Raw genomic sequence first — 12,461 nt, forward strand, 5'->3', positions numbered from 1 at the left:
CTTACCCCAAAAAGGAAATACCCGTTTGAGGACCCTGTTTGCTCATTTTGGGAAAAAGCTCCAAAACTAGATGTGGCTATTGCTAAAGCCTCTAAAAAATTTCCCTTCCCTTTGAGGACATGGGGGTGTTTAAAATACCCCATGGATAAAAAAAAGACTCGTTACTGTTGGGTTCATGGGAGGGACGCTGGGGGTGGGCTAAAACCAGCAGTAGCCACCACCTGTACGGCCATTTTGCTTTATGTTTTGGCTTGATCAGCTGGAATCACAAGAGACAAAACCCCTAGAGACACTAAGCTAAATTCCATTCCCGTAATGAGGGGGGCTGTTGCTTTTCTGGTGGGTGCATTAGCGAACTCGGTCAGGCGGCTAGCTGCCAGATCGGCATCCTTCTCCAATGCAGCCAGTCGAGCTTTCTGGCTTAAATATTGGCTGGGGGACCTCCAGACAAAGTCGAAACTGTGTTCCATTCCCTGTGAGGATGAGTTTTTGTTCGCACCCATGTTGGACGATATCCTGGATAAAGCAGGATATGAGAAGAAACACTTCCCTATCCTCTCCGGGCAATCCTATAAACGGCCTTTTCGGAGTAGAAGATTTATTCAAAGGAAACCCCCTAAAAATGCCAAGGATAAGTGGGAATATAGAAGGTGTATAGACAAAGGGTTTTTGTTCAACATGGGACCCATTGACAATAAAAAGCAAACCCAATGAGAGTTTTCCCCAGGTGGGGGGGAGGTTGTCCTTTTTCCCAACCTGGGAAAAAATAACCAACAATGCGTGGATTTTGGACTTGATAAAATCAGGCCTAAAACTGGGTTTCCATTCCCCTCCCCACCAATCCTTCATAGTGACTCCTGGGAGGTCCTCAAAAAAGGAATAACTCTCCTTAGAATGGGAGATTCTGGATCTGGTAGAGAAGGCTGTTCTTCAGGAAGCCCCTCGCCAAAAAGAGGCAAACGTTTTTACTGCCCTCTTTTCCTAAGGAAAAAGCCGGATGGGATGTTTAGGACAACTATAAACTTAAAGAAGCTGAACAAATGTCTAAAAGTGCAGTCCTTCTAGATGGAAACAATAAAGTTCTCAGTGATAATGCTATTTCCTTCCTGTTTCATGACTGTTCTAGATCTAAAGGACGCATACTATCATGTGCCCATCCACAAGGACTATCACAAATTCCTCAGGGTGGCAGTCACCCTGCAAGGGGGGATAAGACATTACCAATTCAGGGCTCTTCCTTTCGGTCTGGCCATTGCTCCAAGGGTATTCACCAAGGTAGCGGCGTAGGTAATAGCACATTTGAAGGAGCAAGATATCCTGATAGTTCCTTACATAGACGACTTCTTGATAATAGGCTGACACTGCAAGGACCAGTTACAGTTATGTATTCTTTAACCAACTTAGGCTGGCTTCTAAATCTATGGAAATCCATTGTACTGGACTCAAACAGGCAGGAGTGTCGCCTCCTGGAAGAAAAGGTTTACGAGATAGAACTGGTATCGCGGGCAAGGGACCTCCCCACCACAACCTTGCGAAAAGCAATGTCACTTCCAGGGTCCATGACATCTTATATCCTGGTGGTCCAATGGGTTCAGGCCCATACCAGAGCTTTACGGTGGGAAGTATTGTCAGCAAAAAATTCTCTGTCAGAAACATCGCTGAAAGTCTTGTCACTAAAAACTTCACTTCGCTTAACTTACATTTACACGTAAGGTCAGTGACATCCAGGCCCTATCGGCTTACCGCCTTTCACACAGATTTTAGAAGATAGGCCGGGTCAGTTTTAAGAACAACGCTATCTCCCAAAAATAGCATCACGTTTTCACAGGTCTCAGGAGATATCCCATCCTTCCTTTTGCTCCAATCCAAAAAATAGGAGTGAGGAAGTTTTACATACCTTAGATGTCAGGAGGTGCCTAATCCAGTATCTAGCGGCCACACGGGAGTGTAGGAAGGATAGGTCTCTTTGTGTGCTTCCAGGGTCCTCGAAAAGGGCATAAAAACATCCAAGGGCACGCTGGCGAGATGGATAAAAGCCAACACCTTGTCATACTCCTAGCATGGGGCAGCCATCGTGGAGAAAAAAAGGCCCACTCAACAAGAGTGATGACTACTTCCTGGGCAGAAAGAGTCGGCACCTCGATAGAAAAGATATGTAGAGCCGCCACTTGGTCTTCCCCCTCTACATTCTCTAACCATTATCAGCTGGACCTAGCCTCCTCTTCAGATCTTACCTTTGGGAGAGGGGTTCTGGAAGCGGTGGTATCCCTCCTAAAGTACAAATATCTGCAATTCTTTCTGTGGTGCTGTCATGGGCGAAGGAAAAAAATGTAGTTACTTACCGATAATGGTATTTCACTGGCTTATTTGACATGTTTGAGGTTGTCATACAGTGTCTCCATTAAGCTTCATAGTAATGTTAAATATTTTTTCCATTATTTGTTATTACAAATGATGCGGGAGAGAGGTACCGGCTTTTTATCTGTAGGTTTCCTGTCCTTGATGGGCGGATCCCTTCTGTGGTGCCGTCATGGGAAATACCGTTATCAGTAAGTAACTACATTTTTTTCATTCCTGCATACAGTGGATATAAAAAATCTACACACCCCTTTTTAAAACGACTTTTTGTCATCTGAAAAAATCTGAACTTTTTGCACCTTTTTAATGTTGCTCATAATTTGTACAATTTAACTGTTAAGCGAACTGAAATCTTATCTGTTGGAAAAAGTTAGAACTAAAATAATGTGGTTGCATAAGTATATACACACCCTTAGCATTCAGTCTTTTTGGCTGGAATTCTCACTTTGTCCACTCTGTCAGATTGCAAGGGCATTGCCTGTGTACAACCTTCTTCAGGTTGATCCACAGACTGTCAATTGCATTCAGGTCTGGGTTCTGGATGGGCAATTCCAAAACTGAGTCTTCTGGAAAAGTCGGTGAAATTCTGCTTCTTAGCAGAGACCTGAAGGTTTTGTTGCAAATTTGACAGATACTTGGAACTGTTCATAATTCCACCTTGACTAAAGCCCCAATTCCAGCTGCTGAAAAACAACCCCAAAGCATAATGCTGCCTCCACCATGCTTTACTATGGGTATGGTGTTTTTTTTTTTAATACAATGTTAGCTTTGCATCAAACACTTTTGCAAACGTCAGCCTTGATCTTATCAGACCATAACACCTGTACTGATTCTGCTTTTTGCAGACTTTATTTCAGTGTTTGCAAATCATAGTCTGGCTTTTATGTTTTTATTTGTAAGAAAAAGCTTCTGTCTTGCCACCCTACCTGACAGGCCATACACATGAGGAATGTGGGAGATTTGTTGTTTCATGCAGTATACAGGCAATACATGCCAGAAATTCCTGCCTTTTTGTAAGCTCCCAAACCATTTTTCTTGTTTTTTCATCAATTTTCGAGGGATTTCCAGTTCTAGATAATGGTAGAAAAACTGTAGGGGAACAAAAGTGCACAAGAACATCAGGTGATACCCTTTTGGGTGCAAAGGAAATTAAAAGGAAGATGCTCACCTGAGCAGGTTGTGTGCAGGCACAACTCCTGTGAACACCCGAATATATCAGCTGCTGCTGCCGCCTCGTGACTGGGGGATGATCTCCTCCAGGATAGTAGACAAATTTGGACGATGATAAATAAGGCTGCGCTGCTACAATAAAGAATCCTTAACAGACTTCTTGATGACCATCTTTACGCTGTTCCATGGTATATGTAATGCCTTGGTCAATTTATATTCAAACATATTAAAACATAATTTTATTGTTTTGTCTGACTTTTTCCAGGGCATTACTTTAGAATGGTGTATAATGCCATCACCTACAGTTACTGTGATCTGTTTGCATTACAGCTCTGAGAAAACAAATGCTGAATATAGTACAGATCATGGGATATTTATAAAGCCTTCTGTAAATTAAATATTTGTAATTGTTGAAGAGACAGCCAAAGAAAACTTCCTGTCTCCACCTGAGACTGCATCTTCTTCTGCTTAACAGGAAGATCAATCACAATAGAGCCTGATAGATGAGGCATTAATATGTTTAGACCGACTCAATGAATAATGCATGAATTCACACAATCATGACTCACCATCTTATTGTTCCAGGAGGACCGAATCATATCACTATATACAATAAGTATACAATCGTGCTAAGGCTACAGATAACATTCTACTTTCCTTCATAACCAGCAATGCGGTGCTATTGCTCCTTGCTGGTATTTCCTATATTTCTTGCAAGTAAAAGGTTGTTCTCATGATTTGTCTTCAAGAGCATACCGCTTCCCATCTTCCACTCTTTCTGTTTACCATAGGGTGGTGTGTCGGCACTGCTTGTCACCTGATTTATGCCATCCAGTCTGAGGCCACATCAAGTATTGAGACTGAGCCCCAAGTGAACCAGTGATTGAATCAATCTGTAGTGGTCTCCTTTTGTGCTGTATGGGTAGAAAGCTGTAAATCAGAAGCAGGGTAAGCTGGCAGCTCAAGAATATTATGGACTTGGAAATCTGCTCACATAAAAGGGAGGACTCCACTGCAACCGATAAAGGCTGATGTTCTAAAAGTTACAGCAAGACACTAAGCGATCCATAAATGGAATCAGGTCTGTAGCTACTTAATCTTGCCTTCAGATTTGACCGCATAAATTTAGTGACAGATTTGTTGAAAAATGTCTTTTAATAATATAAGATTTTTTGGTCTATAAGACTCACCTTTTCCCTAAAAAATTTGGGAGGAAAACAGGGGGGTGCCTCTTATAGTATGATTGCAGACTTACTGGGGAGTTGCAGAGGTGGTGGAGCAGGCGTCAGCAGAAGTGTGGCAATGCTGCGGCCCGGTGTCGGCTGTGAGCAGAGCGGAGGACATCATTCGTTTCCCAGCAACCATTTTACTGAAGCAGTGGGCCGCCTCCAGTGGCCATTTCCCTGAGGCTGTGGGCTGCAGGGAAATGGGCGGTGGCACATGTACAGATTAAGATCTTGGCTGGTTCGAGATCCCAGTCTGCACACGCGCCACCCATGGCTTAAGGGAAATGGCTGCCAGGAAACAAAGTATGAACTCCACTCTGCTCACTGCTGACACTGGGCCGCAGCATCGTCACACTTCGGCTGCTGCTGGCTCCTTGAGGAAGGGACCCTGCACCAAGCAACACACCCTGTTCTGCCTCATCGCCGACACCGGGGCCACAAAATTGCACCGCTGGGATACCCCCTCTTCACACCCAGGGCCCTCAGCATTGCCCCACTTCTGCTGCCACCAGCTTCCTGAGGAAGGGATCATGCCTCCTGTGACCCTGCTCCACCGCCACTGGACCCCAGGGTAAGATACCTTAAATTCGGAACCCATCTTATAAAAATCTTTTTTTTTTTTTTTCCTATTTTCCACCCCAAAATTTGGGGTGTGTGCTATAGTCTGAAAAATGCAGATGCCAAATGGGTAATCAATTTATAGGTGTTATGCGCAGGAATAAGTACTCTGGTGACTCACATCATACTAGCAAAAGGGCAGTCTCAGACACCCTGTGCACAAGTCACCACTGCTAAGCAAGTCCTTAAGGGCTGGGATATTCTTCATCCACTCCCGAAGGGGAGGCTGGCTTTACAGAGCCCTTCCCAGACTACATTATCCACATCACCAATCCTACGACAGCAGTCAGGTTTCAAGAGTAAATCCAAAGCTAATTGCATAAAACCCAAATGAAAACCAAAGGGAAACCTTGGGACAATAGCTGATAAGAAGCAGTAAAGACCGTTAGTAACTGATGAAGCAATCAGCTCAACCAGGAACCACTCACCATACCACTACGCAAGGGATCTGAATAAACAGCCCTGGACTGGATTAGTAGAAGGCCTTAAATAGCCAGTCCAAATCTAAAGATAATCAGTTGATTCATTCCTCCCAGTCATGTCCAGCCAACCACTCCCTGCTCGCTTGAAAAGCAGGGTGTACACATTCCTACCATTGGCTAACACCAAGCAAGGCAGCGTCCCATGTTGCCGGGCAACCAGGAGACACTGTACCATGTCTTCCTGGCCGCGAAACAAGTGGGAAGCATGGAGTTCCGTGTTCCCACATCATTCACCACTTCCACGAATTAAGCACCACCGTGTGTAATCGCACCACCCAAATGTGTAATAGCAGTCTGGAAACCGGAGGGGGGACGATTGCATCCACGGCAGGTATTCCTAACAATAGGTAGTCCATTGGGCCCGTAATGTTTCCATATCTTTGACAACATAGTTTGCTGCCTTTTTAATAAACATACTGTATGTTAATTAAAACTTTTATCCCATGTAAAAAAAAGTCCCTCTTTATCTAATGTATGAGTAGCATAATGATACTGTAGAACATTTACCAAAAATGAAAACTATTGCATCAAAATACACATTGAAATGTAATATGTCAAATTGTTCATTTATTCCTAAAACATCCGTGTTTGATATGGAGAAAGTGTCACATTGAAATGGTTTATTCTTTTGTCAGCCACCGTGAAGCTGGCTCTGGATATTACTTCACACGGAGAGAATCTCTTTTCCATATGTAGCTGCGTGGGCTGCAATAACATAATATGAATTATGATCACACACCAATGTCTTATTGGGGTCGTTTTCGTTATATAGTAAACATTGTTCCTTTAGTTTCATTCGGTAGAAGATTTGTGACCAGAGCTTTAAGTAAATCCGCTTCTCATTTTACCTTACAAAGGTAACACAAGATGAGCTGACTGCTGCAATAAAGACAAAAAGCTACTTAATACCAGAGCAGCATAAGCAAAAGGAATTGCAAGCTCTACACTCGGGCTTCAATTATGGGGCTATTTTTGTATACAACTAGAGGAACTTGTCATAAGGTTTTTTTTTTTCCTAGCCAAGTGGATAAAATAAATATTTTTGATATACGTATATATTTTATTTTACATTGAATGTGAACACAATGATATCTCTGAAATGTAATTGAAGAATGAATCACACAACCTGGTATATTGACATTACTCGAGTAATCGACTTTCACTATAAGAATGTTCTATAAATCCATTGTAGTCACTAAAGCCAATCTGGCGTTGGGAAATTAACATCTTTCTTATAACAATAAATAGTGGGACTTGTCTTATATAAATCTCTTCCCATAAAAGCCAATACTTTTTTCCACTTCTTACCTAGTAAGCTATTTCTATTAGTCTGTAGAATACCTTCATACACTTAAGGGCTGGAAAAATCACAATTTTCTGCTCCAGCTCTAAACCACCCTGTCCAGCTGCCTGTATTAGATGCTTCCACTTGATAACATGCCCTAGAACTGTAGAGCTGCCCAAAGACATAATCTAATCTCTATGGTTGCTGGCAGTCCATCCATGTCATCTAGTGTGAAAGTAAATATAAATTATACAAGTTTACATTTGTCCCTCTATTAAAGTAACAGGCAAGTCAAATGTCTCTGTTAAAGGGTGGATTTGATTTCATTTAGTCACTGCTTTTTCATCAAACTTTGCATGAATCAACAGTTTAAGCAAATAAAAAAAAAAAAACTAAAATAAATCGCATCAGACGAATTAGTTTTTTTTCGCCACTTATCAGCCATTTCTTCCTCTGCCACCTGTACTCATTCACTAAGAAATACAGCTAAAATCGGTTGTGATGAGTACAAGTGCTCGTTACTCCAGTTTGCTGAAGGTGCTCGGGTATGCACTGAGTGCTCAATGAGATTATCGCGTCTCTGCTGCCACATGTTCCACAACTGTTAACCACAAAACATGCAGGGATTGTCCATTGTTTGGCAGCCAATCCCCGCATGTTTTGAGGCTAACAGTCACAGAACATGAGGCAGCAGGGACACGAACATCTCACCTGAGCATCCGTACTACTCAGTGCATACCCGAGCACCCTGGGCAAACTTGAGCGATGAGCACTTGCGCGCATCGTTAAACATCAGTCCTGCTCAAGCAAGACTGCCTGCCTTTTTTTCTGAGGAATTAGATAGCTGACTGCTGTCTGCTATGGAGAGAGGTGGAAGAAAAGAGCAGAGTAGAAGAGGGACACAGATGCTCTGAAAGTGCTGCTTTCTATTAAGTTTTCTATCATTAGATTCACAGATACACTGCTCAGTACTGCTGTATAATGTCCTCCATGCTACCGCTTCTGTCTGTGTGCTACATAGACACCAGACAGGAATTACTGTTGTCCGTATGTCCAATTCATGGGAGACATCATATTGGTTAAGTGGCATTTACACTGCAAGTTGATCATAAACTAGCATTACTAAAAATGCTAAAAGTGCTCGTTTCATGATTATATTCACCGAAATGGATTAAAAATGGATTCACCAAATTTGATTAAAATGTGTGCTAAAATCCTTAAATGTTTAAGTATAATCTATAGAGCAGTAAAGTAATTGATAATCATAAATTAATGTTTGCACTGTGCATTGTTGATAAGCAAAAATGACCACACAATAAGCTGGAGAAAGGTAACATCATGTGTAAATTCTCATGCAATAGGAGTAATAGAAATGACTATTCAGGCTCATTGTAAAACCAGTGCAGGACACACTGTAAACATATTAATATGAACCAGGAAAAAGAAACAGTGCAAAAGAGTCCAAAGAATGTTGTGGCAAAAAATCACAAATCTGTTTTAAAGTACCAGGTAAAAAGGCATATGTGGCTAAAAAGAGTGATACATGAAAAGATAGCAGAGTAATAGTGAACAGGGCTCCTAAAGAGGTAACATCATAAATATGGCACACATCTAGTTATGAGCATAAATGTAAAAGTCTTACATATCGTCACAGAAGAAGGGCAACCAAGGGTTAACAGTAAATAGATGGCCAGCATAACAATAAGTAAAGGGAAAAATCCCAAGCTGATCACCAAGATGAATAGTATAAATTTAAAGTACCCATGTGACCTAAAGGCTAAATCAAACACATACCAGGATGGAGGAGACAATGTACACCACACTCTGCAGACCCCAACGCGCGTCTCGGAAACAGTTCCTCAGGGGGTGTGTCACAGTGCTGATGTAAAGGCTATTTATAAGTGCACGCAGAAAAATCCAGTCAGTAGCGCCAGGCAGCGCGGACAAGCCCCCACCGTCACCACAGCTAAAGCCGACAAGAACACGGGGCCCCCGTGACGTCAGACGCCAGACCGCGGACGGAAGTAGGCAAGGCGGAAGTCGCGGCAACCGGCACATGCGCAGAAGAGGCATAACACTCAGCGGCCATCTTGTAAGTGGGCAATCGTGAGGGAATGTCTCCTGTAATTACAAGAGTACATTCACAGCGCAAACTGGCAAAACTGTGCACAAAAAAAGCCTATATAAGAACAGAATAGTAGCAGGGAGTATATATGAATGCCCCTAATAATATAAATACAAGAAAAATATATAATAGGCAATATCATAAGAGGGCCGTACAAAGATTTACAGAAGCTCCTGCCATAACGTAATACATATTTAAACAACAAGAGAGTATATAGGCAGTAAAGTCATAAAGCAAATATGCAAATGCAACTAAGCATATATAAATACATATATCCATACAGAGCAAATATATAGACGGCAGGGTACCCTACATATAGAAAAGTATATATATATATATATATATATATATATATATATCTCTAAAGAGAGTCCATTATAATTAGCAATCATTATGGATTTTCTTTTTTTCGCCCATGCAAGTAGATACAAAATCCAGCCAAAAACGTAAACAGCAATACAGCAGAAAAATAGGTATCACAATAAGTAATCACTAAAATTAAAAACCAAAAGTTAAAAACGCAGCACAACAGTATCACTAGTGAAAATGCAGCTATAAAAAGGGGGCAAACGACAGGCATTCATTTAAGCCGTGCGGATGAACTGTTTTTAGTCTCCATATCCACCTAGATTCCAATTGACCTAGTCTCAGATAGTCCACCACCCCTAATGTCTATTCTCAAGGCATCAATGCCTCGTACTTTCAAAAGAGTAGAGTCACAGTTGTGGTACTCCTTAAAGTGTCGCGGGATGGTCCTGAGGGTGGAGGCATCCACATGGCCGCGTGCCGCCTGTATCCCCAATACATGTTCTCTCACGCGAATTTTCAACTGAGGTGTAGTCGGGCCCACATAAATCAGGCCACACGGGCATGTTGCATAATAAACAACGTACCTCGTTGTACATGTAATACGTTGTCTGATGGTAAAGATTTTAATGCCATCTGAATCACTAAAAGAATCACTACGAACAATGTTGGGGCAGGCCACACAGCGGCCACATGGAATACATCCCACCGCAGGAGTAAAACCATCCAAAAATGTGGATGGTTGACGACTAACATGATGACTCGAAACAAGATGGTCTTTCAAGTTCTTCGCATGTCGAAACGAAAATGACGGCCTCTCCGTAATAAATTTATCAATGATTGGATCTATTCGTAGAATAGGCCACGCCTTTTTTAGGGCGGCACGCACAGAATCCGATCTAGAATTAAAAGTAGTGACAAACCTCACTACTTGATTTTTGGTAGATGACACAGATAATCCAGATCTATATAGAAGATCCTGACGGGAGGCATGCTTTGCCCTATGAAATTGATTTGCGGCTGTAACCACGTGCCAAGAAATGTTGGCGAAGATCCTCAGCTCTATGAAAAAAAATCATCATCAGTGGAGCAGAAACGGCGAAGCCGTAAAAATTGTCCTATGGGGACCGCTCGAATAATATGCTCCGGATGTCCAGATGATGCATGAAGCAGAGAATTGGTGGCAGTTGTCTTCCTGAATATGTCGGTCTGCAAAAACCCAGCAGGGTCCCTGCTGATCGTGACATCCAGAAAATCCAAAGTATTAGAATTATATACAAAGGTCAGATGAATGTTGCGGTCATTGCTGTTCAGGAAGGCAAACAGCTGCCCAAGGTCAACAGGCGTGCCATGCCAGATGAAGAAAATGTCATCAATGTACCGCGCCCAGAAGGGGACATGGCACATTGACGACCCCTCATCTGACCAGAAGAGGTCCCTCTCCCACAGTCCCAGGAAGAGACCCGCATAGGAGGGCGCAAAGGCCGCCCCCATTGCGGTACCCTGGAGCTGTAGGTAGAAGGACCCCTTGAACGCAAAGAAATTGTGAGTGAGGGTGAACTCAAATAGCTCCAGCAGAAGGTGCCTCAAACCCATAGAAAGGTTGGATGTACTGAAAAAAACCTCACAGCTTTCAGGCCATCAGTATGCCTAATGTTAGTGTAGAGGGACTCAACATCCGCTGAAACTAGAAGAGTATCACCCTCAAGGCAAAGCCCATCGACCCTGCGCAGCAAATCACCTGTGTCACAGAGAAAAGAAGGGAGGCTAGTCACCAGAGGCTGTAAATGATAGTCGATCCATCTATTGATGTTTTCCCAAAAAATTCCCACGTCCAGATACAATTGTGTAGTGAAAACTCCACCAGGGGGAGCTGGTGAGGGAAGAGAGGTTACACACTAAGAGTAGCAAACACTGAGCAATAGCACAGGTGTGACAGGTAACGAGAGAGACTGGTCAGACGAACCGAGTCAGAAACTAGCAGGAGCAGACATACCAGAAGGAGCAGCAATACACGTAGTCAAAATACCAAGCTGAGTGTCAGAAAGCCAAAACATGAGCACAGGGTCCAGAAACGTGAGGCGAAATACGTGGTCGGGGTACAAGCCGGGAAGTCAAATGTCAGAGAGGAAACGTAGGAGCAGAGACGAATACCAAGAGACGAAGTCAGAGATCAGTCCGGGTCATACCCGTGGATACAAGTCAGAGGCAGGAGGATCACCAAGGGTCAGAGGCTCTAAACTTGAAGCTTGAGCTATCACTAACAATGGTCAGCAGGCTGTGAGACTGAAATAGTCCAGCCAGCTCCAGAACAAGGCTGAGGAGCTTAACCCCCGCATGACCAGTCCAGAGTGAAGACAGCAGAAAATAAACTCCGGACTGGACCATGATAGTACCCCCCTCTCAATGGGAGGCCAGCGGACCCCCAGGCTTCCCTGGATGACAAGCATGAAAGGCCCGGACCAACCGATCCGCATGGACCGAACACGCCGGCACCCATGACCGATCCTCAGGACCGTATCCTTTCCAATGGACTAAGTACTGAAGTGAACGGCGGAGCATACGAGAATCCACCACCTGTTCCACCTCGTACTCGGTCTGGCCATCTACCATAACAGGCGGCGGTGCGAGGGAGACTCATCAGAGGAAGGCACTGACGACTTCAGAAGCGCCTTATGGAACACCTTGGGGATCCGCAACGACGGAGGCAAATGCAGGCGAAAGGCCACAGGATTAATCACCTCTAGAATTTAATACGGACCAATAAACATGGGACCCAACTTAGCAGAGGGAATTCTCAGCCTTATATTTTGGTGGATAACCATACCTTATCCCCCACCTGATAAGCCGGCCCCACAGAGCGTCGTTTATCCCCAAAAAATTTATATTTG

This window comes from Dendrobates tinctorius, unplaced genomic scaffold (assembly GCF_039654945.1).
Source record: "Dendrobates tinctorius isolate UK_male_01 unplaced genomic scaffold, ASM3965494v1 ptg000064l, whole genome shotgun sequence".
Lineage (NCBI taxonomy): Eukaryota > Metazoa > Chordata > Amphibia > Anura > Dendrobatidae > Dendrobates > Dendrobates tinctorius.